Source organism: Amblyomma mixtum, chromosome 10 (assembly GCF_055824585.1).
Source record: "Amblyomma mixtum isolate Tamu chromosome 10, ASM5582458v1, whole genome shotgun sequence".
NCBI classification, from domain to species: Eukaryota; Metazoa; Arthropoda; class Arachnida; order Ixodida; family Ixodidae; genus Amblyomma; species Amblyomma mixtum.
Genome location: NC_143021.1, coordinates 140,669,647 through 140,693,203, shown reverse-complemented (window position 1 = coordinate 140,693,203; position 23,557 = coordinate 140,669,647). Strand labels below are relative to the sequence as shown.

General features: G+C 46.7%; 1 pseudogene; it reads right to left on the bottom strand.

Annotated features, from left to right (window-relative positions):
• Positions 1-885: 885 nt before the first annotated feature.
• LOC149327119 (uncharacterized) lies at positions 886-22,218 on the bottom strand (annotated as a pseudogene).
• Positions 22,219-23,557: the final 1,339 nt, after the last annotated feature.

Sequence of the window (23,557 nt, the reverse complement as noted above, 5' to 3'; positions counted from 1 at the left end):
GCCTGCAATAGTGCGGGCTTAGGTAGGCAGCCACGAATCGTGGCGGCCTTGTCGCTTTCGGGAGCGGCCGCATGATCGTGGTGTTGTCGGCAGGGGCGAGCAGTCTTCTGATGTGGCGTGTCACTCGCAAAGAGATCGCTTTCCGCAATACGCTTCCTACCTCTCCTTTCATCAGGCTCCATTGCTCGGCTTAAGGAGCGGTGACGGTGGCGGCATTAAAATGCAGGACGCTGCAGAAGCTTACGCGGACACGACGAGACGCAGGCCTGACAAGAATGTACAATCGCCCAATTTTTTAACCTGAACGCGCGAGCGTCGACCGGCCAGTCGATAAGCGCCGTACAACGGAGCATAGCGGCGAAGTGTGCGAGAATACGCGCGTGCGCACAATGCCCAGGCCAGTGCAGCTGCCCTCTGCCAGGCTGTTCCGGGAACCGGACCCCACCCCCTTTCGAGCACCGTTATCGTCTTCGTCTTTTCTTTTCTGAACGCTGCCATCACGCTATAAATAAAGGGTCAAGTGGCACCGCTTGGGCTCGATGGAATGCGACATACACCGGCTGATTGCACTACGTGCGAATCAGCACTTCTTTTTATTTTTATTTTCCCTATGGCTCACGCGGCAATTTCCTGCGGCAAAAAGATATCTGCCGCTGGAAGTCCTGCTGATTAGAAACTTCGATGTTGCAAAGAATAGCGTGCCTTGCCTATGTCTGACCAGAAATAAATTTATTGCTTTTCTCGAGAGCAAAACCAGAAGAAAAACAACGCCTCAATAAGGATACCTTTGCTCGCACTGGTTACCAAGGGGTATTAGAGATTTTGGTAATTCCAGCTGCTTGAGAAATTGTGGGGTCCCGGGTGTCGCAACTCGCTTTTTGCCCTTCAGTATTTGGAGAAGGCTCCTCCAGACTGAACAACCGTTGCGATGCGTCGCGGAAGAGAGTCGTACAGCGCTGGTACGAGGTTGTGGTCGATTTTCAACAGCTCCCATTCGGCTTCAACTTTGCACCATAGTTCATCGCAGCTCACGTTGTGAAGCCCCATTTTTGATAAGTTCTTTTTCATTAGGCCCCACACGTTTTCAATTACATTCATGTCCGCTCCTTGTGGCGGCCAGTCAATGGTCATGATTCCGAGTTCTTCCAGGCGGCCTTTGGCAGCGCGAGACGTGTGCACGGGGGACAAGTCCTGCTGTAGGATGAAGCAGCCGTCATTGAAAGGACCGTCGAGCACATGAGGCAGGAGCACCTGTTCGACGATATTAATGTAGGAGGCGGTACAAAATCGGCCCTGTATTCTGTGTAGTGGTCCAAGGCCCTCTTTGGTTACAATCCCCCAAACGTTTATGCTTTTGCGTCCACTGGCTCTTACTTGGTGGACGTATCGGGGGTCATACCTACAAGAGAGGAGAACAATAAGTCAATTTAAAATTGCGGCAATTTACACCACAAACGTATCTTAAATTAACAATAACAAGAAAAGGCTCACAGGAATAAATTTGTGAAAATAGAAACAGGCACAAACTAACTAAATATTCATAATAGGAAGAAACGAACCTCGTTAGGTCTGGTCTGTATACTTTGCGTTTTTGGTCCCACTGCGTGCAGAATGTGGACTCGTCGGTAAAGACGACATTGTGCCAGTCATCTGCTGTCCAGTGCAGATGGGCCTGTGCAAAATCCAGTCTTTTTGCTTTCGCTGTGTCGGAAAGAAGCGGCTTTTGGGCAGCACTTCGATTCTTCAGGCCTTCTTCCAAAAGCCGTTTTCTCACCAATTCTTCGCTGACATCGAGGCCAACCGCATCTCTAACCTGGCCAGCCGTCATGAAGGGATTAGTCTCGGCGACGAGAACCAAGGCGGCATCCTCTTCTGCTGTCGTCTTCCGAACGCAGTTCCTTGCTGCATCACCTATGCGCCCTTCGTCTCTAAACGCGCAAATTATCATGTTCACTGTCGCTACATGTAAATCCAAAGCCATCGCGATCTGTCTTTGGGATGTGCCGCTCAAAGACATGCGTACTGCAGCTACTCTCTTTTCCTCTGGCACCCGAGGAGGCATTGTTGATGCTGCGTGAAGCAAACACTCCAGAAAGCGGATGCAAGGCCTTATATACTGTGAAGCGCGATAGCAATGACATCTGATCGGATTATTTCACTTATCAATTCACACTTCCCTCTCCTACAGAAAAGAAGGCGGTACCACGTTGCCTTTTCTAATCCTTTGTCAGTGGCGTGGAGAAAACATAAGGAAAGACGGTAACGGACAAAAAAGCAGGTGGGGTGGGGTCCGGTTGCCGGAACAGCCTGGCAGAGGGAAGCTGCATTGGACTGTGCATTGCGCGCACGCGCGTATTCTCGCACACTTCGCCGCTGTGCTCCGTTATACGGCGCTTATCGACTGGCCGGTCGATGCTCGCGCGTTCAGGTTAAAAAATTGGGCGATTGTACATGCAGCGCGTTCGAATACTCCGTTGGCGTGTATACATATGCCTACCAAAGGGGGAAACTTCATGAGCAGAAGGCCCAGCGGCCGGTCTTTTACATGCGTGAGTGTGGGACCGCGGCGCCATCCTCGGGAACGGCGCGGAAGACGGCACTCTCTCTTAGAGAGTACCGTTAAATCTCGTCCGGTGCCCGGATGCTCTCGTTTCAGTGCCCGGATGAGTGGAATTCAGTCCCCGGATGAGTGGAATTCAGTGCCCGGATGAGTGAAATTCAGTGCCCGGGTGAGTGGAATTTCGTGCCCGGATGTTCGCTCTCGGTCTCGGCGTGACGTCACCACACTGTCGACAACGGGAGCTAAAAGCATTTCATAATTAAAATCACCGAGACACCCCACGACAAAGCTATGAGTGGGCTCGGCGGCACACTAGCTGGTCGCTAATGAGGAACTTGTGTAGCAGAGCGGCGTATAGATTCAGCGCACACCCCCGACCTGCCTTGTTGCACGATAACTTGAATAGGCCTGCGCGCTGGTTGTCTCTTTCTTCGGGGTAGGAGCGCCTAGAGTAGCCCTTTCTACTACGGCCAGAGCTTCTGCTGCTCTGATTTCATTTCGTCAGCAGCGTAATTCGCGCCGCAGCCGAACCGCATCACCAATGATATTTCAAAATTCGAATTGGTGGGATAGGACGGTGTACGTAAGAGAAATTTAACTCTATTTCCGATGAATATTGCGAACGAACAGTGCTCCATCGGATTAAGGAGTAAGGTGGATAACACCGCCATATTTGACGTGTAGCATGTGTCAAGCATAAAGGAAACACGGCAACGCGCTATCCGTGCTTCTGTGAGCGGAAGCATGGCCAGATGGCGAAAGTTTGCGCATGTGCGGGAAGCTCGAGAGGCGGCACCTATAACGCCTTTTCTAGTCCGTCGTCGCGCTCCTACTTGGCGGTTCTCGCGAATTTTATCTGGCAATATCAGACAGAGAAGCAGACGACGGCGCGCAACAAAACAGTGGACGACATTACAAAACCAGGACCATAGGTAATCCAAAGTAAAAGGTTCATAGCAAAAGCAGTGTCAAGGATAAAAGGATAAATACGACGGCAATAGAACAATTAGAAAGCAGCAGCAAGAACGAGAACATTCCTGTATTCACAAAATCTTCGAGAAACGTTAGGAACTCCTATGATAACTAAACTGAGAGCATGCCAACCTCTCTGTCACTGGCCTTTGAGATATTGCAGGCATGAATGATTTCCCTGCCACATTTTTTTTTGTTGAATAGCATCCAGCATTATTTTTGCAACCTCTGCTCTAGTAGAGCGTTAAGCTGGGCTACTCGACGGATGCGCCTCTTGAAAATGACGTTACTGCGCCATAAAACAAGCACAACCGAAACAAAAGTGCCGAGAACGCGTGCACTCACAACTGAATTTTATTCGATGATATGTATGCGCTAAAAAGAACAACGTGGTCATCGCTGCCAAATAGTTGCGGTCACATCTTCGCACCCAAAAATTGCGCTTCAAAATCTGAAAGCTCAACGGAATGATCCCTAGGACACAGGTGTCGTTTTTTTCTTTATAATATAGGCTTCGAACAACTCTCAGGTACGGCGTCACTTTGCCTGTAAAAAAATTTATTCTTGTCTAGAAGCGGAAGGCGCAACTTCTCCAATTTTTTTTTTGCCGCACAACAATGCTTTTCAACGTGGGAATACTCACCAGAAGACTGTAAAATTCTTCCGTTACCATCTTTCATATCAATCAATTAAGTTGTCAGTCTGTCCGCGTCCCTTCCACTTCTCTTTGTGTTGTTCGTGTTTGTCTCCAGTTACCTTGTTTGCAAGAGGAACATCAGCTCTTTTGCTCTCTCTTTGAAAGACCAATCCACATTGGCCAATATAGGCACTGTTGTGTGACAAATAAACTTGGTGCACAAACCCAGTTGCGCCTTTCTTGAATGGCCCACTTCGTCATTATCTGCATTTGTGGTTCTTTTTCTTGGACGCGATAGGGAAGAATCTTGATAACTTGCATGGTACTGGAGAAAGCATTTTCGTGTTGTCTCCTGGTCGCCTTTCTTAAATTATTCAAAAGCTTGTGACGCAGAGGATTCCATATAGACGCTGAAGTTTTAGTATACACAAGGTGGTTATTTTTGTTCCCCATCGAACAATCGCTTGTGCCTCAAAGCTATCTTTCGCTTAATGACGACAGGCTTTTTTTTTTCAAGCAACTTCAAGGCTGTTTAATTGTATGCGGAGTTGCAAAGGGTTGTACGACAAAAACACTTACAATTCCTGGTACATAGGGATACAAAAGTAAGAAAAACTTGCATAAAGAATATAAATATCAACTCTTTTTTCTGTCGTCTTATGGTGAACAAAAGCACAAAATTCCACCTGTATTTTGAAAGTAACAACGCAGATGCATACGCAGCTTGAAATACTTTAGAAAGGGTAAGGTGTGTTGATTTTAAACGTTAATAACAACACGTAGTTCTACACTTTTTCGTGTCTAATTCTATGATTATTTTCATTACTACTTGGTCTGCAGCGCGCCACAACTAAGACCATCCATATAAACTTGTGCTGCAATGTTTTTGTAAATTCCAATGCCAGGATGTAATAAATGCTAGGTGGTCGCAGTAGCCTTAATCTGCTACTAGAGCGCTTGTCTCTCGCAATGTTTTTCCTAGCTGCTGCTTATTTGTGAAACCCAGGGCTGAGGCTTCCGCCGAAAGTGAGGAAATTTCTGCGCCTTTCATTTTTTTTTTGCATACGAACTACAGCCAGCTGTAACTGAAAAATATTTGAAACGTCGCAGACTGCAGCGTCGCAAGCTGTTGGTTGCAGATTAAGAGCACTCAAGTCTTCAGTTTTAATCCCTTAGTTGCATGCCAACGTTTGCAAGGTATTTTTTCTTTATCTTGCGTCATAGATGCCTCCTTTGTATACTCTAGCTTTTAAAAGGAACGATTATTAGTTTAAAAATCCGTTTGCACCAGTAAAATTTAAAAAAAAAACATGCGCTGACAAAGCAGAAAGCTGATTGTCCCCGTAAATACCTGCATTAAGGAAAGCAAACTAAACATTTTAAAGATGATACTGATAATAAATAAAGCAATGTTTGAGCACGGCTTTATAAAATTTTGATCTTGCAATATACTCAGGTCCCCTTTACACGGGGACCGAACGGTCGCGTTTTTGATGCTCTCCGCAGAAATGGATAAATCGGTCCTAGGCCGAGGTACTGTTGCGGCTTCTGCTGCCAGTAATACTTACCATACTGTTCTTCCCCTTCTGCCTGATGGTAAGCTGGTTTTTAACTCCGTATTTCTGCATGCGGACCTTGTTAGCCGTCCCTATCGTGCCCAGGACTTTAGAGATGCCTTACGGGGTGTCGTTGACCTCTGCGACATCAGCTCAATCGGACAGTTTCAGATGTCTCACGTATGGATGATAACATGCAAGACAGCGTTAGGGAAAGCTAAGCTCGTGAGCACTCAGGAGTTACAAGCGAAAAACCGCCATTGTCTAGTGATTGACCCGGAACCGAAGACAGTAAAGCTCAAGATACTTTGGCTCCCAGAACATCTTGAAGATTTTTACATTTGGGACTCCCTTCGTGGTTGCGGAAAGATTACGTCCATCACAGTGGAGCACTGGAGGGTTCCAGAAATAAAGGGTGTGCGCACCTTGAATCGAGACGTTGCCTTGACTCTTGCTGATGGCGTCACTGTCACCGACGTGCCACACATTTTAACAATTTGCGGTGTACAATGTCTGGTTTTAGTGCCAGGAAGGCCACCACTGTGTCTCCGCTGCCACAAGGTTGGCCATATACGCTGTCATTGCCGCACTCCTCGGTGTGATGATTGTCGGCGTTTCGGCCATACTACAGAGGAGTGCGTATTGTCGTATGATGATAAGCTACGCGGTCGCACCCTTGCCATGGACGACGCATTGCAGGAGCAGCTGATGGACGCAACAGAAGTTTTGGATGCTGCTGGTGGCACGCCAGCCGTTGCGCCCATTGACTGAGCGACTACTGACCCGCTGTCTGGCCCCGTTCCTGCTGTGCAGCATGAGCCTACCCAGCCTTCACAGATGGAGCAGCTGTCTGCAGATGATGAGCGTCAATGCCTGGCGGAGCAGGCTCCAGCTATATGCAGTGTCAGTGATGGCACTCCTGGCGCACGTGCCTGTGCTGTGCGTGGGCCAGAGGAAGACAAGGACGGCGGTGTGGCTCCGGTGCCGAGCGCCTGCACTGCTACATCTTCTGAGGCTCCTGCCAAATGTGCCCCACAGGTAACAGAGTGCCAACCTGGCACTGCACTCCCCGACGGCAACTGTGATGCCGATGAGCAACTTTTAAGTGTGGCCTCGAAGCGTCGTGTGTCTCCGAGTTCTGCCTCCTCTGAGGAGGACAGTGTCCCCGCCAAGCACAAGTCCCGCCGTCGATAGTCAAAGAATAAGAAACCTCCTCGGCGCGCCAGATCAAGGAGAAAGGGCGTCAACTCTAGGGAGGTCTCACCTTCCGGTGTGATGCCCCCAGGCATCGTGGATGCCTGATTGAAGCTCAAGTTAGCCACCATGGCGTCTAAGCAGCAGTTGACTGTCGCAACACTCAACATATGTAGACTCCGTTCAAGGCAGAAACAGGTACAGTTAGGCCGATTGCTTTGGGGCATTCGGCTTGACATTGTCGCTATTCAAGAAACTGAGATAGAAAGTGAAGTGGATACAGAGATAGCCCTGCGACCTTTCCTAACAGATTACAACGTCTGTGCGTCGCACTCAGTGGGTCTTTCGGCAGGTTGCTTTCTTTTCTGAAAGAAGAGTCTACCTATTTCTGACTTTAAGTACCAGGTTGACATAGAAGGGCGTCTGATATGTTGTGACTTTCGACTGCATGGCGAGTCGTGGAGGGTTATGAATGTGTATGCTTCATATAATCCGGTGCAACGAGCAGTTTTTTTGCATGTCATTGCAACTCTCCTAGGATGTGATCGTTATGTCGTTTTCATGGGTGACTTCAACTGTGTGTGCGACCCACGCGATCGCACAGGTCCTAACCAAAACGAGCATAAGAGCTCTGGTATATTATTGTCTATTACCGAAAACGCAGGTTTAATTGATGCCGGATTGTCATCCACCTTCACATACATCAGAGCAGCCTCACATTCACGCTTTGATCGCATTTACCTTTCCGTAGATCTCCTTAAGCGGCACATTTCATGTGATGTCAAGTCTGTTTCTTTCTCAGATCATGCTATGGTCATTGCGCGGATTGGAGAATGCGCCAATCCCAAATTTCAGCCGCAGTGAGAACTGTGGAAGCTTAATTCCGAGCTTCTAAATGATAAGCATTTTCAGCAGCGAGTGATGACAGCTTTGGAATCTTGCTTGGTCATGGATGTCCCATTATTTGCAGCTTGGGAGATATTTAAGCTAGAAGTTCATAGCATACCTATTGAGATCGGCTCTGTGAAGTCTTATTTTAAGCATGGTGAGGAGAAACGGTTACTTCAGAGTCTTTATAATCTGCATGCGCTTGAATGTGAGGCTCCTGGCTTGTACACAGAGGAAATTGGTTCTGTTACGTTCAACCTTCAGAAGTTTTATGCAGAACGCTATCGTGCGGCCCGTGTACGATCCCGCAGCACCCATGCTCTGCACTCTGAGGAGCCTACTAGACAGGCCTTGCTAGATGAGCGTCGTCACGTGGCTGCCAAGCGAATTTCTGACCTCTACTGTGGTGGTGCCGTGGTCACAAGTACAGATGTAAGAGTTACCGAGTTTGAAAACCACTATAGCTCTCTGTTTGCTGCCACGTCTAGCACTGCTGATGATGATCATATAGCGCGATTGGTGCCCATGATTAACCCACTCAATGAGGATGAGTGCAAGGCAATAAGTGGCTCTTTAAGCTTGGGTGAATTGCAAGATGCAATTGATCAATTGCCGCTTTCGCAAACCCCGGAGCCTGACGGCATCTCAGGAGAATTTTATAAGGCATTTAAATCCGTTCTAGCCCCTGTGCTGCTCCAAATTTTTGAGACAAGTATTGATGTTGAATTTCTGCCTCAGTCATTTAGAAAAGTAATATTTTCTTTGTACCAAAAACCGAGGACAAGGAAAAACTTCGATTTGTTGATGGCTACAGACCAATCACGCTTTCTAATGTAGATTATAAGATTTTTGCTAAAGTGCTGTCAAATCGGCTCCAGCTTGCAATGTCTACTTTGATTCGGCCTCATCAAACGTGTGGCTTGCGGGGACGATCAATACAATCTAACGTACATGTAGCGCGTACGGCGTTGCAGTATTGCAGTGACGCTCAAGAACAAGTAGCAATGCTGCAAGTTTACCCGGCAAAGGCATTTGATCGAGTGTGCCATTCATTTCGTTTTCCACTTTTAAATCACGTCAATCTCGGTTCAATACTTTCTACTGGCATACGCCTTTGTTACAAATCCTGTACCGCGCGCTTGATTGTTAATGGCGGTCTCTCGCAACCAGTCCCATTTCAGTCTTCGGTGAAACAAGGGTGCCCACTGCCTCCGCTCCTGTTCGCATTATACTTGGAGCCACTTTGCATAAGTGTTATAAACAGTAGAGGTGTCAATGGTGTCCGAATAATGGGCCACGAACTGAAGGTATGGGCTTATGCAGATGACCTTGCGTTTTTTTTTTGTACTGATAAGCCAAGCATCGATGAGGTTATTCGTTTAACGGAGGACTTTGGTTCGGTGTCAGGAAGTCGGAGTAATCGCTCTAAGACTTGCAGTCTTTGGTTTGGTAGCTGGGGTTCGACACCTGCGGAATATGCTGGTATAACATGGACATGCAGGCCACCAAAGTACCTTGGCGTCCCTTTGAGTGCCTATAAGCATAGCGCACATTATTGGAAAGACCGCGTGTCAACTCTTCAGCGCTATGCTCAAACGTTTCTCCTCCATGGCCTCTCAATTTTTGGCAGGGCGACCGCCTCTAATGTGTTTCTCGCCACTAAAATATATAATGTACTGCAAATTATTCATTGCGCAAGACTTCCTATCCAGCGTTTTCACAGGGTTTTCGCTACTTTTGTGTGGGATTCGTCTTTTGAATCCATGAGGCGTGATAACATCTTTCGGTGTAAGCGCTGGTGGCCTTGGTCTAGTTCACCTGTATGTCCAACAGATAGTGTCAAGTTTCATGTTTTTCCCTGACACTACACACCCAATGGTACGTTCATTCCTGTAAACAAATTTAGTTCATGTTTTACCCAACCTCATTGTGTCTTACAATGTTTGTGACCGTCCGTGTGTGTGGAGCATAATGCAAGAGGTGTATTTGGCTGTCCGTTTCCTACTTATTCGTTTTTCTCCTGAGTTCCTTTTTTTTAGTGCGGAAGAAAAAGTTGTACAAGGATTTGATTAGTATGCTCTTCCCTCCGCCCATGTCCCGCTCTATGTATTTTGGTTTACCTGGGCATGACGTACTCAAAAGAGTACGTAAGATGCCAGTCTCGCCGTGTACAAAGACCTTTTTCTTTAAGTTACACACCGGTACGTTGCCCGTTAGAACATGGTTAGAGAAAAAGGGTATTTGTGTGTCTACCGTTAATTGCCGCCTTTGTGATGAACCAGAAACATTTGAGCATTGTTTCATCATTTGCAAAGATTCAGTACTCTTCTGGTATATCCTTCAACGCACATTTAAAAAAAGAATTCATCTGACTCCACATTCTGTTCGCTATCTCACTGCGCTGCCATTTGTTGCTGAACCTCTTGACATGTTCTTTCTGATTGGACTGCACAGCCTCTGGAAAACCCGCATGATGGACTGACACTGTGAATCTGCTGTGTCTACAAAGGATCACTTCAGTCGAATGGTTGTTCATCTAAGAGACGTGTATGCCCAGACTGATTACGAACCGGAGTGGCACTCACTATTAGTAATGTGCTCTGCATTGCCCCTTTTCTTGTGCATGGTCTTTTCAATATCTATTGTTTAACACTGTTTTCATAATGGCTTGTATATAGTTCATGTACATAGAACATTACATCGTAATAAATACGATGTTGAAGAAAAAAGCCTTCGTGGCGGATTAGTACCGTCTCCACTTCAAATTTCAAATGCCGTGGTTCAATTCCCTGACTCGACAGTTTTGTTTTAAGTACTGACGCCGAAATGTGGACACATTTGCTAACATTCCTTGGTCACGACCGGATGAGTCATTAAAGGCTTTCGTCTTAAAATCACAGTACACTGTACTAATGGGTGACTTCAGTGCAAATGTAAGCAAGAAGCTGGCCAGAAACTATGCGGTAGGCTACTATGACATAGCCTCCAGGAATAGCATGGAAAAGTTATTAGTAGACTTCACTGATAGAAGTAACTTACTAATCATCAATGACTTCTTCCTGAAAAAAAATAACAGGCGGTGGATGAGGAAGAGCCGATATGATCGAATAAAAATGAAATATATTTTACACTATGCGCTCACCCTGGCATCGTAGAGGATGTGGTGGTGCTCGGAAAGGTGCGTTGTAGCGATTACAGAATAGTGAGGTCTAGAATTATCATAGACTTGAAGACAGAATAGAAGAAATCAATGAAGCGAAAGCCCATTAACGAGTTAGCGGTAAGAAGGAAAGTAGAGGAATACAGAATGTTGCTGCACAACAGATATTCCGCTCTATCATACGACGGCGATAATAAAGGTCAAGCAATCTACAATGATGTCATGGTTATCACTACGGAGTTAACAATAGAAGTAGGCGGTAGGATCGTTGGACAGGATACCGGCAAGCTATCTCAGGAGAAAAAAAGTGGGATATAGAAACGCCAGAGTTTGAAACGACTAACCCAATGGACAGAACAGAACTGGTACAGCTATGAAAGTTAATAAATAAGACCAAGGTAGCCGACATAACGCAGCTTAATATAGAGAAAGCATGCTCTCAAGAACGGAGGTAGCCTAAAAGCAGTGAAGAGAAAACTAGGCATAGGTTAACACCAGATGCATGGGCTAAGAGATAAAGAAGGCAATGTCATTAGAAATACACAGAAGATAGTTAATGTAGCCGAATAATTATAGACAAATCTATGCAGTCACCAACGTAATCAGAACATTAATGAGAGTTGCAGGAGCGCAGAGCAACGGGACATCCGGCCAGTAAAGAGGAAGTAAAGAAAGCCGTAGGAACAATGCAAAGGTGCAAGCAGCTGGTGAAGATTAGATAACCGCCGATCTCCTGAAGAATGGAAGGTAGGTTGAGCGACAAAAACTAGCCAGACTGTAGACTCAATGCCCTATGACCTCGAGCATACCTATGCTTCCTATACTACCTACAATGTATTAGTCCTAATCAGTGCGATAGTGTGTTTTAGTGTTCAGGTAGGTTTCATTGTATAGGAAGAGCAGGCCATTGTCAGGTGCGAAACTACCTTTTGCTTGCTTTTCCTTGATTTGCGCAATGTAGGACAGAAATAAACAAAAACAAAAATACGAAGAAAGCTAACTATATTTTAGTAAGAAAAGTGACGGCAACGGCTTGAAAAACTTTAGACTCTTCAGTTACTTCCCGTCACCTTGCAGGCGACGGGAAGTAATCGCAAATATAATTACGGCATTCTGAGATTCCAATCAACCAAATGATCACGCAGGGTTTCGTAAAGGATACTCGACAATAGTCCATATTCACAATGTCAATCAGATTACTGAGAAATGTGCAGAATATCACGAACTCCTATGTATAGCTTTCATTCGTTACGCGAAAGCATTAGACTCCGTGGAAACGTCAGCTGTCATACAGGCATTGCGGAATCAGGGCGTGGAAGAGTTTTATGGGAAAATGCTGGAAGATATCTCTAACAACTGAAGTCAGTAATAAAGACAGCAAAAAAATTACAGTAAGAAAGGGTGGCAGGGAAGAACCCACCATCTCACCAATGCTATTGACTGTCTACTACAAAGACGTGTTCCGACGCCTGGATTTGGAACATTTTGGGATAAGTGTTAATGGAGAATATGTAAAAAATTTGCGATTCGCTGATGACATTCCTCTGCTAAGTCACCCAGGAGATGAGCTGGAAAACAGGGGCAATGAGTTAGGCAGCGCAGAACGGTGGGTGTAAAAATTAACATTCAGAAAACCGTAGTAGTGCTCAACAGCCTCGCAATGGAACCGCGAGGTGGGCGCATATGGCAGGTTTTTTGAGGTGATGAATGCAGGTCACTAATATCCCTCAAGAGAAAAGTATAGAGCAGCTGTATGTTACCGGTGCTCACCTATGCGGCAGAAGCGTGGAGGCTAACAAAGAGGGGTCACCTTAAGTTATGGACAATGCAGCGAGCTACGGAAGGATAAATGATTTGTGTAGCTTTGAAAGCCACGAAGCGAGCAGTGTGGGCCCCGGATCACACGTGGTAATGACATCCCAGTCGAAATCAAGAGGAAGAAATAGGCCTGGGCAGGGCATGTAAGGCAAAAGCAAGATAACCGCTGGTCCTTAAGGGTAACGAAGGAAGAAGTAAAGAAAGCCTTAGGAGCATTGCAAAGGACGAAAACAGCTGATGACGATCATGTAACAGCACACTTGTTGAAAGACGGAGGAGATTGTGCGAGAAAAAATAGCCATCGTGTATACGCAATGCTTTGCCACCTCTAGCGTACTAGTAGTTTGGAAGAACTCTAACATTATCCTAATTCATAAGAAAGGAGAAGTCAAGTACTTGAAGAACTACAGAGCGATCGTTGCCTACAAGGCATTTGCTAAGGTAATCTCTAATAGCGTCAGGACAACCTTAGACCTCACACACCCAAATGTTCAGGAAGGCTTTCGTAAAGGATACTCTAATATATGCCATATTCACAGTATCAATCGGGTGACAGAGAAATGCGCAGAATATAAGCAACCTCTATATATAGTCTTCATTAATTACGAGAAAGCATTTTACTCAGTGAAATCCTCAGCTACCATGTATGCATTGCGGAATCAGGGTGCAGAAGAGTGTTATGTGAAAATATTGCAAGGTATTTATAACGACTGCTCAGATACCATACTTCAGCATAAACTCAGCAATAAAATTCGAAGAAGGAAAGGACTCCGGCAGGGAGACGCGATCTTGACAATGGTATTCACCGCCTGCTTACAGGAGGTATTCCGGGGCCTGAAACGGGAACAGTTGAGGATAAGAGTTAATGAAGATTACCTAAGTAATTTGCGATTCGCTTGTGACATTGCCTTGCTAAGTCCCTTAGGACATGAGCTGCAAAGCATCATCATTGAATTAGGCAAGCAGAATTAGGGGCTAAAAATCAAGGTGCAGAAAACCAAAGTGATATTCAACAGTCTAGCAAGAGAACAGCAGTTCGCAGTTGATGTCGCGGTGCTGGCAGTAGTAAGAGAATATGCCGACTTAGGGCAGGTTGTGACCACTGATGGCGACCATGAGAGGCAAGTAATTAGGAGAATAAGAATGGGGTGCAGCGCATATGGCACGTTCTCTGAGATCATGAATGGCAGTTTGTCAATATCCCTGAAGAAAAAAGTTTACAAGAGCTGTATCTTACCGGCACTCACCTGTGGGGCACAAACGTGGAGTCTAACAAAGAGGGTTCAGCTTAAGCACAACACAGCGAACTATAGAAAGAAAAGTGATAGGTGCACGTTAAGAAATCAGAAGCGAACTGAGTGGGTGAAGAAACAAACGCGGGTTAATGACATCCTAGTCGAAATCAAGAGCAAGAAATGGGCTTGGGCAGGGCTTGAAAAACGAAGCCAAGATAACTGCTGGTCCTTAAGGGTAACGGAGTGGATTCCAAGAAAAGGAAAACGCAGCAGGGGGCGGCCTAAAGTTAGGTGGACAGATGAAATTAAGTTTCCAGAGATACGGTGCCCGGAACTGGGAAAGGACCAGGTTAATTAGAGATTCTTGGGAGACGCATTTGTCCACCAGGGGGCATATTCGGGCTAATGATGATGATCCTCTGCGACTTGTTGACGATGGCGTAATGGTGCCACCCCGGTCCAGTGTGCTTGTTCTCGTGAGGAATGATTTTTTTTCCACGACTACGATTGTAGTACTGCTACCAACGTACCTCTGCTGCTCGAGAATGGAGTAGCCCTCGCTCGAGGGCTCGTCCAACTACAAGACGGCTGTGGTAATGGGCTCCTTGCAAATTTTGTCAACGAGTTGCAGCATCTCGGCAACGGCACCGCTGTCGCCTTCTTTCTTGACTCGCTATGTTGCCTCAAGTGTGTGCCCTACAGACAGCCCCTCAAGACCGGGCTCCACCATTCCGTGCACTTCCGCCCGTCAGAATCAATCCGGACTTGGCGCCTGAGGAGAAGACTCTTCTCTCGGTGCTTTGTGCGGATTGCTTATCAGGCGCGCCAGTGGACCTGGCTTCCCCGGAAATCAATGAAGACTTTACATTTTTTGGTGATTTTAGCGCAAACGATATGGCGCAGCTTCAAAGGGCGGACGCAGAGGTACGCCGCTCTTCGCGTACCTAGAAGGCTGCGATAGTCCCCGTGTTCTTCGTGTATTCCTTCGTGGGCTGCATTCATTCCCTCTGCAAAACGGCGTTCTCTTCAAGCGCAACCTTGAGAGCAACACTGTAAAAATTCTACTCGTAGTGCCGTCACAGCTGCGACCCGATATCTTGAGCGCTTGCCACGACGAACCATCTGCCGGCCACATGGGAGTCAGTCGTACCTTAGCAAGGATTGGGTAGAGGTACTACTTTCATAGATTACTTTCATTAGTGCGCTCATGCGTCAAAACCTGTCGTAACTGGGCCGTAAGTCGCCACCCTTCAAATCCACTGGATTTCTTCACCCCATAGCATCTCCGAAAACGCCTTTCCAACAAGTAGAAATGTACTTACTCGGCCCATTCCCGCAGTCACCCACTGGAAAACGTTGGATTGCTGTCGCGACAGATTATCGACGGGGTACGCTGAGACAACGGCGCTTGCGAACGGAGCTGCTTTCGAAGTAGCCAAGTTTTTTTTTACGCAACATCGTGCTGTGTCATGGTGCCCCTACGGTTATAATTCCTGACCGCGGAGCTGCTTTCACGGCCCGCTTGACTAAGGCAGTCTTAGATCTAACCCAAACCAGCCATAGGCAAAATACGGCGTACCACCCACAGACAACTGACTTGGTGGAACGCCTTAACAGAACCTTTGCTTACATTCTCTTGATGTATGTGGATGTGGAGCATAAAACGTGCGACCAAATTCTCCCATACGAATCATTCGCGTACAATAAGGACCTGCAAGAGCCAACGCGGCTCACACCCTTCCAGCTTGTCTTCGGTAGTCGAGTTATTACTTCTTTTGATGCCATGTTGCCTGTCGACCATCAGTGTTACCAAGGGCCTAATCTTGACGTCGCCGCTTTCATTCAGCGGGCAGAAGAAGCACGTCAACTGGCCAAGCAACGAAAATGCCATTAGGAGCACGTCGACGCTGACCACTATAATCTCAGACGGCGAATTGATACGTTCGAGCCAGGCTACCATGTGTGGGTTTGGACACCATTCTTCACTGTGGGCTGTCTGAAAAATTACTGCGCGATACTTCGGTCCTTACCGTGTTCTCAGCCGCATTATCGACGTGACATACAAAGTTTCACCGGCAACCCCAGCCCGCTCATCGCGCAGACCACCACGTCCGGATGTTGTGCACGTCGTTCGTAAGAAGCCTTACGACGGCCGTCCTGCTGATTGGACTTGTACATGAGTCCTGCCGGTTCTGTGTCGTGATAACTGTGTTTAACATTGCGCTTCTAACATCTTTTTCCTACTGCGAAAGCTGGCCGCATCAAGGCGATGCTGCAGAGGAGGGAGAAATGATAGAGCTCAGAAATGGAGGAAGTAGAGGAACATCGCCATCTTGCTTGCGACCTCTCGGCAGCCTGGAGCAGTTCTTCTGTCCCCGATTGTGTGGCACGTAATATTCGTGACTATATAATATAGGCTTTGGCCAGTTCCAAAGAGCCGTTCACTGCAGCTTCAATACGAAACAGGCTTTATCCTAGCGAGCGCCCAGCTGCCAGTGCACCCGCGGCTGCACATCCTTATAAAAGCTTGCCACTAGCGTGCGTAGAATGTATTCATGCCACTAGGTTACAATTAAGCTTATCTATCGTGATGTTTTTATGCCGAATTATCCATAGCTGAAATTATCTTGCAATTCCCTTAGACCCCGATATTAGGGGATTGATTGTATATAATTATGTAAATGTGTTCGTAAAGCTTCTCAGCGATTATTCGTTTTGGTTGCGTCATTTTAGCGCTGCCTTATTCATCTGATGAAGAATTGTGATTCATCTATGTACGCCGTGAAAGTTGTATGCTGAGAAATGGGGCCGCGCAAAAGGCAATTCAAGCCATACCAAAACGACGCCTCCCAAGGCACAGGTTCCTCAAATGCTTCAGCGGAACACCTTAAAGACACTGGCCATGCCTTCGATAAAGACGAGGCATGTGTGACTGCCAGGGAAAAACAAATATCAGATAACACGCGTTTGAACCCCACCGCGGCGGCCACGTATCGATGGAGGCGCAGCGCAAAAGGCGTTCGTGTGCTGTGCAATGTCAATGCATGGGAACCGCCTATCCGGGTCCCGAGGTGGACGAAATTATTCTGAAGACCTCCACTACGGCATATCCCATATGGGCATATCCCAGTCATTACCTAATCGATACTCAATCGATGGCATTCGAAAGATATCAGAACGCGATTTAAAGCATTCTATGATAATTGCATGATAATTAATGATGAATTGAGTAATAATAGTTAAGCAATTAGCCTAATAACCTTTCTAGTCAGACCACATAAATAAATAAAACCGAGTAGTAGTGCGAGACGAGCACGTTGACCACTCCGCTATGCCAGCTCGATGATTTGGAATGAACAAGGGCGTGTCTAGCTAATATGGCGTCTTCGTTCACTCCCATCTTCCTCACTTCCCGTTACGGCGAGGTTCAGGTGTCCACCGAGATCTGCGAGACAGATACAATTCCTATGCTCAAAAACCATTTACCGACGACGAAGGCGTACAGCCGAACGGGCGATGGCGTTCTGTTGACTCCCTGGAAGCGTTGCAACACCCTGTCGCGTTCCACTCTTAGAAGCGAAGCTTAATATTTTAACCTGACATCAGTGACACAAGGAGCAACACAGCACTAAAGGCTTTCGCCTCACCTCATTTTGGGTCATCAAACTGCCGCCCTGAATATTTCACTTGCCGCGGTTCGTTTCACTACTGGCGCTCAAACTTGTTGACTTCGCTTATGTCAGAACGCCAATTAGCACACCTTTCTCAGCTGGAGGCGACTGTATTGGTTGCAAAATACAGTACAGTCTTGTCGACTAGGACCTATAGTGTGATATGGTTTAAAGACCACCTGGGGTTCTTTAACGTGCACTGACATCGCACAGTACACGGGCCTCTAGAATTTCGCCTCAATCAATACTTGACCGCCACGCCCGGGATAGAACCCGCGTCTTTTGAGTCAGTAGCAGAGCTCCATAACCACTGTTGCACCGCGGCGGGTCTGTAGTAAGATATACTTTCTCAGTGTGGCGAAGATAAAATGACTACCAAAAAAACAGAACTGGAAAAAAAGATTGATGAACAAATAGAATACCAGACATTTGCGGCCATAGACTTGGCACGCGATATCGTAAATATCTGCTGCGTCGCCAGCGAGACCATTCCATCGTATGAAGCGCTCTCACCAGATCGTGGAATGCCGGGCTGGGACGCACGGAAGAATTGGTTTTCCTTTCATTATTGTGCATTTATCTCCCTATAACAATGAGGAAAACGGTGTCAAGGTAATTTTTGAGGGCAATCAAAAAGGGTGGATGCTCTCTTCAGTTGTTTCAATCTACTAAATGTTGAATTATTCGCGGGATCTCGACGCATGTACTTACCTGTAAATATTCGAAGCCCCGCCTGATCAAGCCGACATTAATGGCGCGCACTTTGTCGGGTGTGAAGCCTCCGTAGCCAAACAGGATAACCAAGCCCAACGTTTGGGTCGTTGGATCCATAGCCAAGTGTTCCATGCACAGCATAATGGCCCGGTGTACATCGACGTATGAAGATTCATCGAGATTCCAAGAACCTGAGGAAACGGAGAAAAGTCGACTGTTTCCAATGGAGTCTACGCGTGAATTTATAGGTGTCAAATATTTCTGGTTTATTGAGATATTTTGCTCTATTACTGGAACTTCGTTAAATTATTCGTGATTTTAGGATTTATTAAGCGCTTGGTGCAGAGCTGGACCAACTGCTCGGGTACATGGCTCAGCTTATAAAGTTTTATTTGAAAAATAACTACGAATTGGAGGTTGCGAAAAAAAGAGCTGGCCGCTCTCTAGACGTGGTGCCAGCATAAGCTTCTCGTGCACAGTTGCAATGACTCCGATTGTAATGGTAGTCTTTCGCCTCAGGTGTCTGAATACTTCCGCACCTGAAGGGGTCAACGGCCTGTTTTTCGGCCGTATGAAATAATTACTTGCTGTACCAGATCCAGTAATATAACAAACCCCTCTTTAGTAGGCATGAAGCGTGCGCTTTAGATTAGAACAATTTTTCAATGAATGTTACATCAAGCACTGAGCGTAATAACTAAAACAGCTGCAATCTTAAACACAACCCAGTTTTTAACGGAGACACCAGAAATGGCATGCAAAAAAAGATGCGTCTGTTAGCACGCGTTCTCGCCATACTTTTCGAACGCGAAATGAACGTTCTTTTCGGAAACCTTCTGGAGGCCAGCACAACACTACATATAATTACCCCTCGGGTATTTACGCAGCAAGAGTATTTTTACTACGCACCGCAATTACTGCGCAATATTTTTTACTAGCTTCAGAGTAGCTGCCGCAACTCAGGTGACACGTAGAGCTAAAGACTCGCGTGCTGTTTGATTAGCCAGTAAATGACATATTAGATAGCACTGTTGCATGAAGACTTTCTCGCCAGGTGCGCCAGTGGACCTGTATACGTATACATCTGCGCCATGCCCGAAATGTACTTTGGCTCCACATGTCACAAGATAGGCGTATCTTGTCTTAAACTTTCTGTTTACTCCAGAAGTTCTTTTACTTTTACGTAAAAGTACGAGCGAACGTGAAGGTCGCAGTATCAGACGGCAAGATCTCACCTTTTGTTTGGTTTCCAAGATTTTGGCACTATATCAGGTGGCCACTGTGTTGCCAAAGCTATCAATAGGTGGAAACCACTAAGCCTTCTACCTACATAAAAATGATCTGGATATATGCTCGAACAATTCTCTGCAATATGAAGGCAGGTTGCTTCGGAAACATTACCCACCGGGTTTGAACAGGAAGATGCGGCGTCCATGTACGTCCTTTTCTTGCAATACCATTCTGAGTTTTCGCGTGACCGGAGACACTTTGGAGGGCAGAAAGTCCCGAAAGGCCGGACCGCTAGTGTTCCGGATCTTGTAGTTGTTCTTTACGGTGCGTAGGGCTGCTTCAACGTTGTATTTCCGCACGTGTAGAAAGCGCAGAAGAAATTGCGCATCCTTCCGGGAATTGAGATCCTCCTCCTCTGCAGTAGACAGCGGGTTAAAATTTTCCAGGTGTGTTCTCAGTAAAACATCCGCTCTTCCATCCTAAACCTACAATCTGTAATTTTTTTTATGAAAGATTCCTCGCCTGAGCACTCCATGTGGCCTTCTGACCGCTTTTACAGACACAGACTGCGTGCAGACCAGTATGATGACTAGAAAGTTATTAGCATTCAAGTTTATCTGCGGCGAGAAGGTTGTGAAACAGTTCGCGTTTAGCTTCTTCAAAAAAAGGTCGCTACTTGGACATGAGTCGCTTGTGGCCAGACGCCACAAAGGGTAAAACTCTTCAGCCAGTCGGTCTTAAACGGTTAGTTCTATAACGTTCAGCGTCTTTCCAAGAAAGCTCTATATATTAATGGGTCCGGCAACGTTGCGGAACTTAGAAGAGATGAATGAACGTATTGAGTTCTACTTACTTCAGTCTTCCCTCGGTGGACCAAGGATGATTATTTCTCTACTTAAAATCTCAGTCGGAATATAAACCTCACTGAATTTTAACAATGGCAGCAAATAACCGGTTAAGTGGCCAAGCTTCCCGCCAGTAGTTATTCTAGTGACAGCTTAAGTTGCTTGTGTGAGATAACGTTAAAAAAAACGAAATATAATATTACCCTGCCTCTGGCACTTTGTAAAGCCGCCTGTAAAACGGGTGCACTCTCGTTCACTCATTTTTAGGCAGTCGAATTTCTACCTCACCTGATAAAAGCTGCAAAAGTTTCGCGAGGGATTCCTTTCTCCGCTCTGGAGTCTCTCCAAGCTGATCTTCGGCGATCTGTTGGAGCCTAACAGGGAGGGCATCCTTGGACGTATCGAACACGTTGTCCGTTGACTTCTTTATGTACACACCAGCCATCTCCAATAGCTGTGCCAACGAAAGCAGCAGAGTCGACTTAGAAGGCACCGCACAGCCGAAGCGTCAAGCAACACTGCAAAGGAAGCAGACACTCTCAGCGGAGAAAGTGTTTGCGCGGCTCGGGGCACTCCTGATAGCCGTGTCACAGCTGTTTGGAAACCGTTTGCTGCGGCCGCCAAAGCCGGCGCCAGCCTTCAAAGCGATGCAGGCGCACACAAGCGCGCATGAGCTGTCTCTGGCTCCCTGAAAAATGGACACCGCTTTAACCTAACTGCGCTGCCTGTACATCGGTGGACACGCAGTCCTTGGCACAACGGTTAACGACGGGGATCACGTAACGCGTTGCCTTATGTCACGTCTCTTCATCATCATTAGAGAATTTTCTTGGAAACAAAAGACAGTCGCCAGAAAATTCTGCAAAAGGTGTCATTTAAAAACGCTGTGTCCCTTCTGTGTCGTTGTTTCTTAGCGCCTGGATTTTTCATAATGAACTTAAAAACCCTGTAGCGGCTGTACGACTTCAATAATTTTATTAGGAAACAGGCGAAAGGGGAACCTTTTTGACAGGGCCGCTCACTGATCTTTTTTCTTTCATTCAGGTCCAACAATACGGTCCTGCAATACGGCCCTACAATAACACCAACTGCCTTTTTAAACTAGTAACAATAATATCACTGCAATAATAATCCCTAACAGGTGGAGAGACAAAAGTATGTCGTAACAATAAATTGCCACGTTCTTTAGTGCGTCTAAAATATCGAAAGTTGAAACTGCAGCTGCTCGCTTGTACACGCCAAAAAGCGAACCTGCGTTTTGATTATGGTGAAGAGAAAAAGCGTTGGATGTGCATAGATTTAGCCGGACAAAACACACAAATTCGTCGGAGAAATTATTCTTCTTGATGAATATCGCATAATTCGCTCAGACATGCAATGTCTGATGCTTGGCAGTGCGTCATCTTCGAAACGTTTAGCGCTCTCTGTGCAGAGGGGGACAGCGACGGGGAATAACCGGAGTGACACTCGCGCCACTCATTTATTACCGTTCCCCCCCCCCCCTTCCCTCTATCTTTTCTCCCATTTCACCCACCACGCTGAACAATTCAGTTTTGTAACTCTGTTGCATGTCAAAACTTTTGCATTTCATTTTTTTTTTTCAATTCTTGTTTTTCACTACGACTCCAGTCAGTTTTCACCCTATGGCTGACTCGTGGACCACCGCTCTGTAATTATTCTGCTAAGTCTTCTCGCAAACGTGTCCAACGTCTGGGCAGCCGGCGGCATGTGACTGCATGCTCGCAGTCCCACAGCCAGCGCTTTTTCGGTCCGGAGCTGCCTTTCAGTGGCATCATACAGTGATTTTTGAGTGCATAATGAGCGCCGCAACTGGAGAAACAAAACCAGGAACAGTTCGTTAACCGAAGCGTGCAAAGTGCTGGCTTGAAATGACTAGGAAGAAAATCAGCCTCTGCAGTTCCGACTGCAAGAGGCAAACACCGTGCTGAGCGTCCGAATGCAGTGTAGCCTGCTGCTTTCCGTGCGTAGCCTAGAGAGAGGCATACCGGGGGCCAAAAAAAAAGATAAAAAACGCTCGTTTCACTGCCCCGCCGAACAAAGCCGCCCATCCGGCACTGGCTCAGCGGTTAAACTGGCGGAGTTTTTAGAGAGCTGGCGTGTCCACCGCGCAACCCTGCGCGAAGAGAAACACAAATGTCATGGTGAATCGCGTCACACCCGCGGGTTGCGACATCCTTTCGCGCATTTTGACAAAATAGCTGGGCCTGTGGGTGCTCTATGTTTTCAAAATTAAGCTGAAGACAAGAGGCACTGAGGAATACAGCATACATAAAGGAATCTATCTGAAAAGTATGTTGATGTTGAGCACTCCTCGTGAGTTGGCGATTGGCTAGAAATGTGCGCTAGCCAAAGCTTGAAGAACAGAAAACATATTGATGTTTCGGCGCTCATATCCCTTATAGGGTCAGAATGAGATGCAAGAATGGGTCGGTGCATTATATGGACACGATCTTTCAGGGCATGCATGTTGACAGTTGAACCCAGATATATCGAACCCGGATTATTGGAATTATTTCCTACATAGTCCATGTTAATTATGTTATTATGCGAAGCATATTACACGCACAACCGAGCTCTTTCTTGCTGCGCCGCGCACGGCCGCGTAGCTACCACTTGACCTTCATCGGCGCACCACGTGATATGACGTCACAACAGCTGTGAAAGCTGGGGCCTCGTGCGCTCGTTTGCGGACGCGCAGTCTCCGCCGGCGGCCTAACTCCCGCTCCTACCGCTAGGAGATACTGATGTCACGCGAAAGGCGACGCACTCGTTGAGTCAGTTGAGCAGCGAGATGTCAGCCAGGGAGAGGGCGGCTTGCCAGACCGCAAAACTATGCTTCGCATCCTAGGCTTAACCATCAGCTAAGCCAGGCCATTTTACCTTGCCAATTCTATGATAATGTTCAGGAAAGGCACGAACTATATTGATGCAATTGCCGCGGCTATTCGCCATAATTAACTCAGCAGTGCAACTTTGCATGTTACGCTTTTCCTGACCGCGTCGCTCGCGTGGAGGTGTCGGCTGCGTGTCCTTGGCTGCCGGCAGGCAGCGCTTGG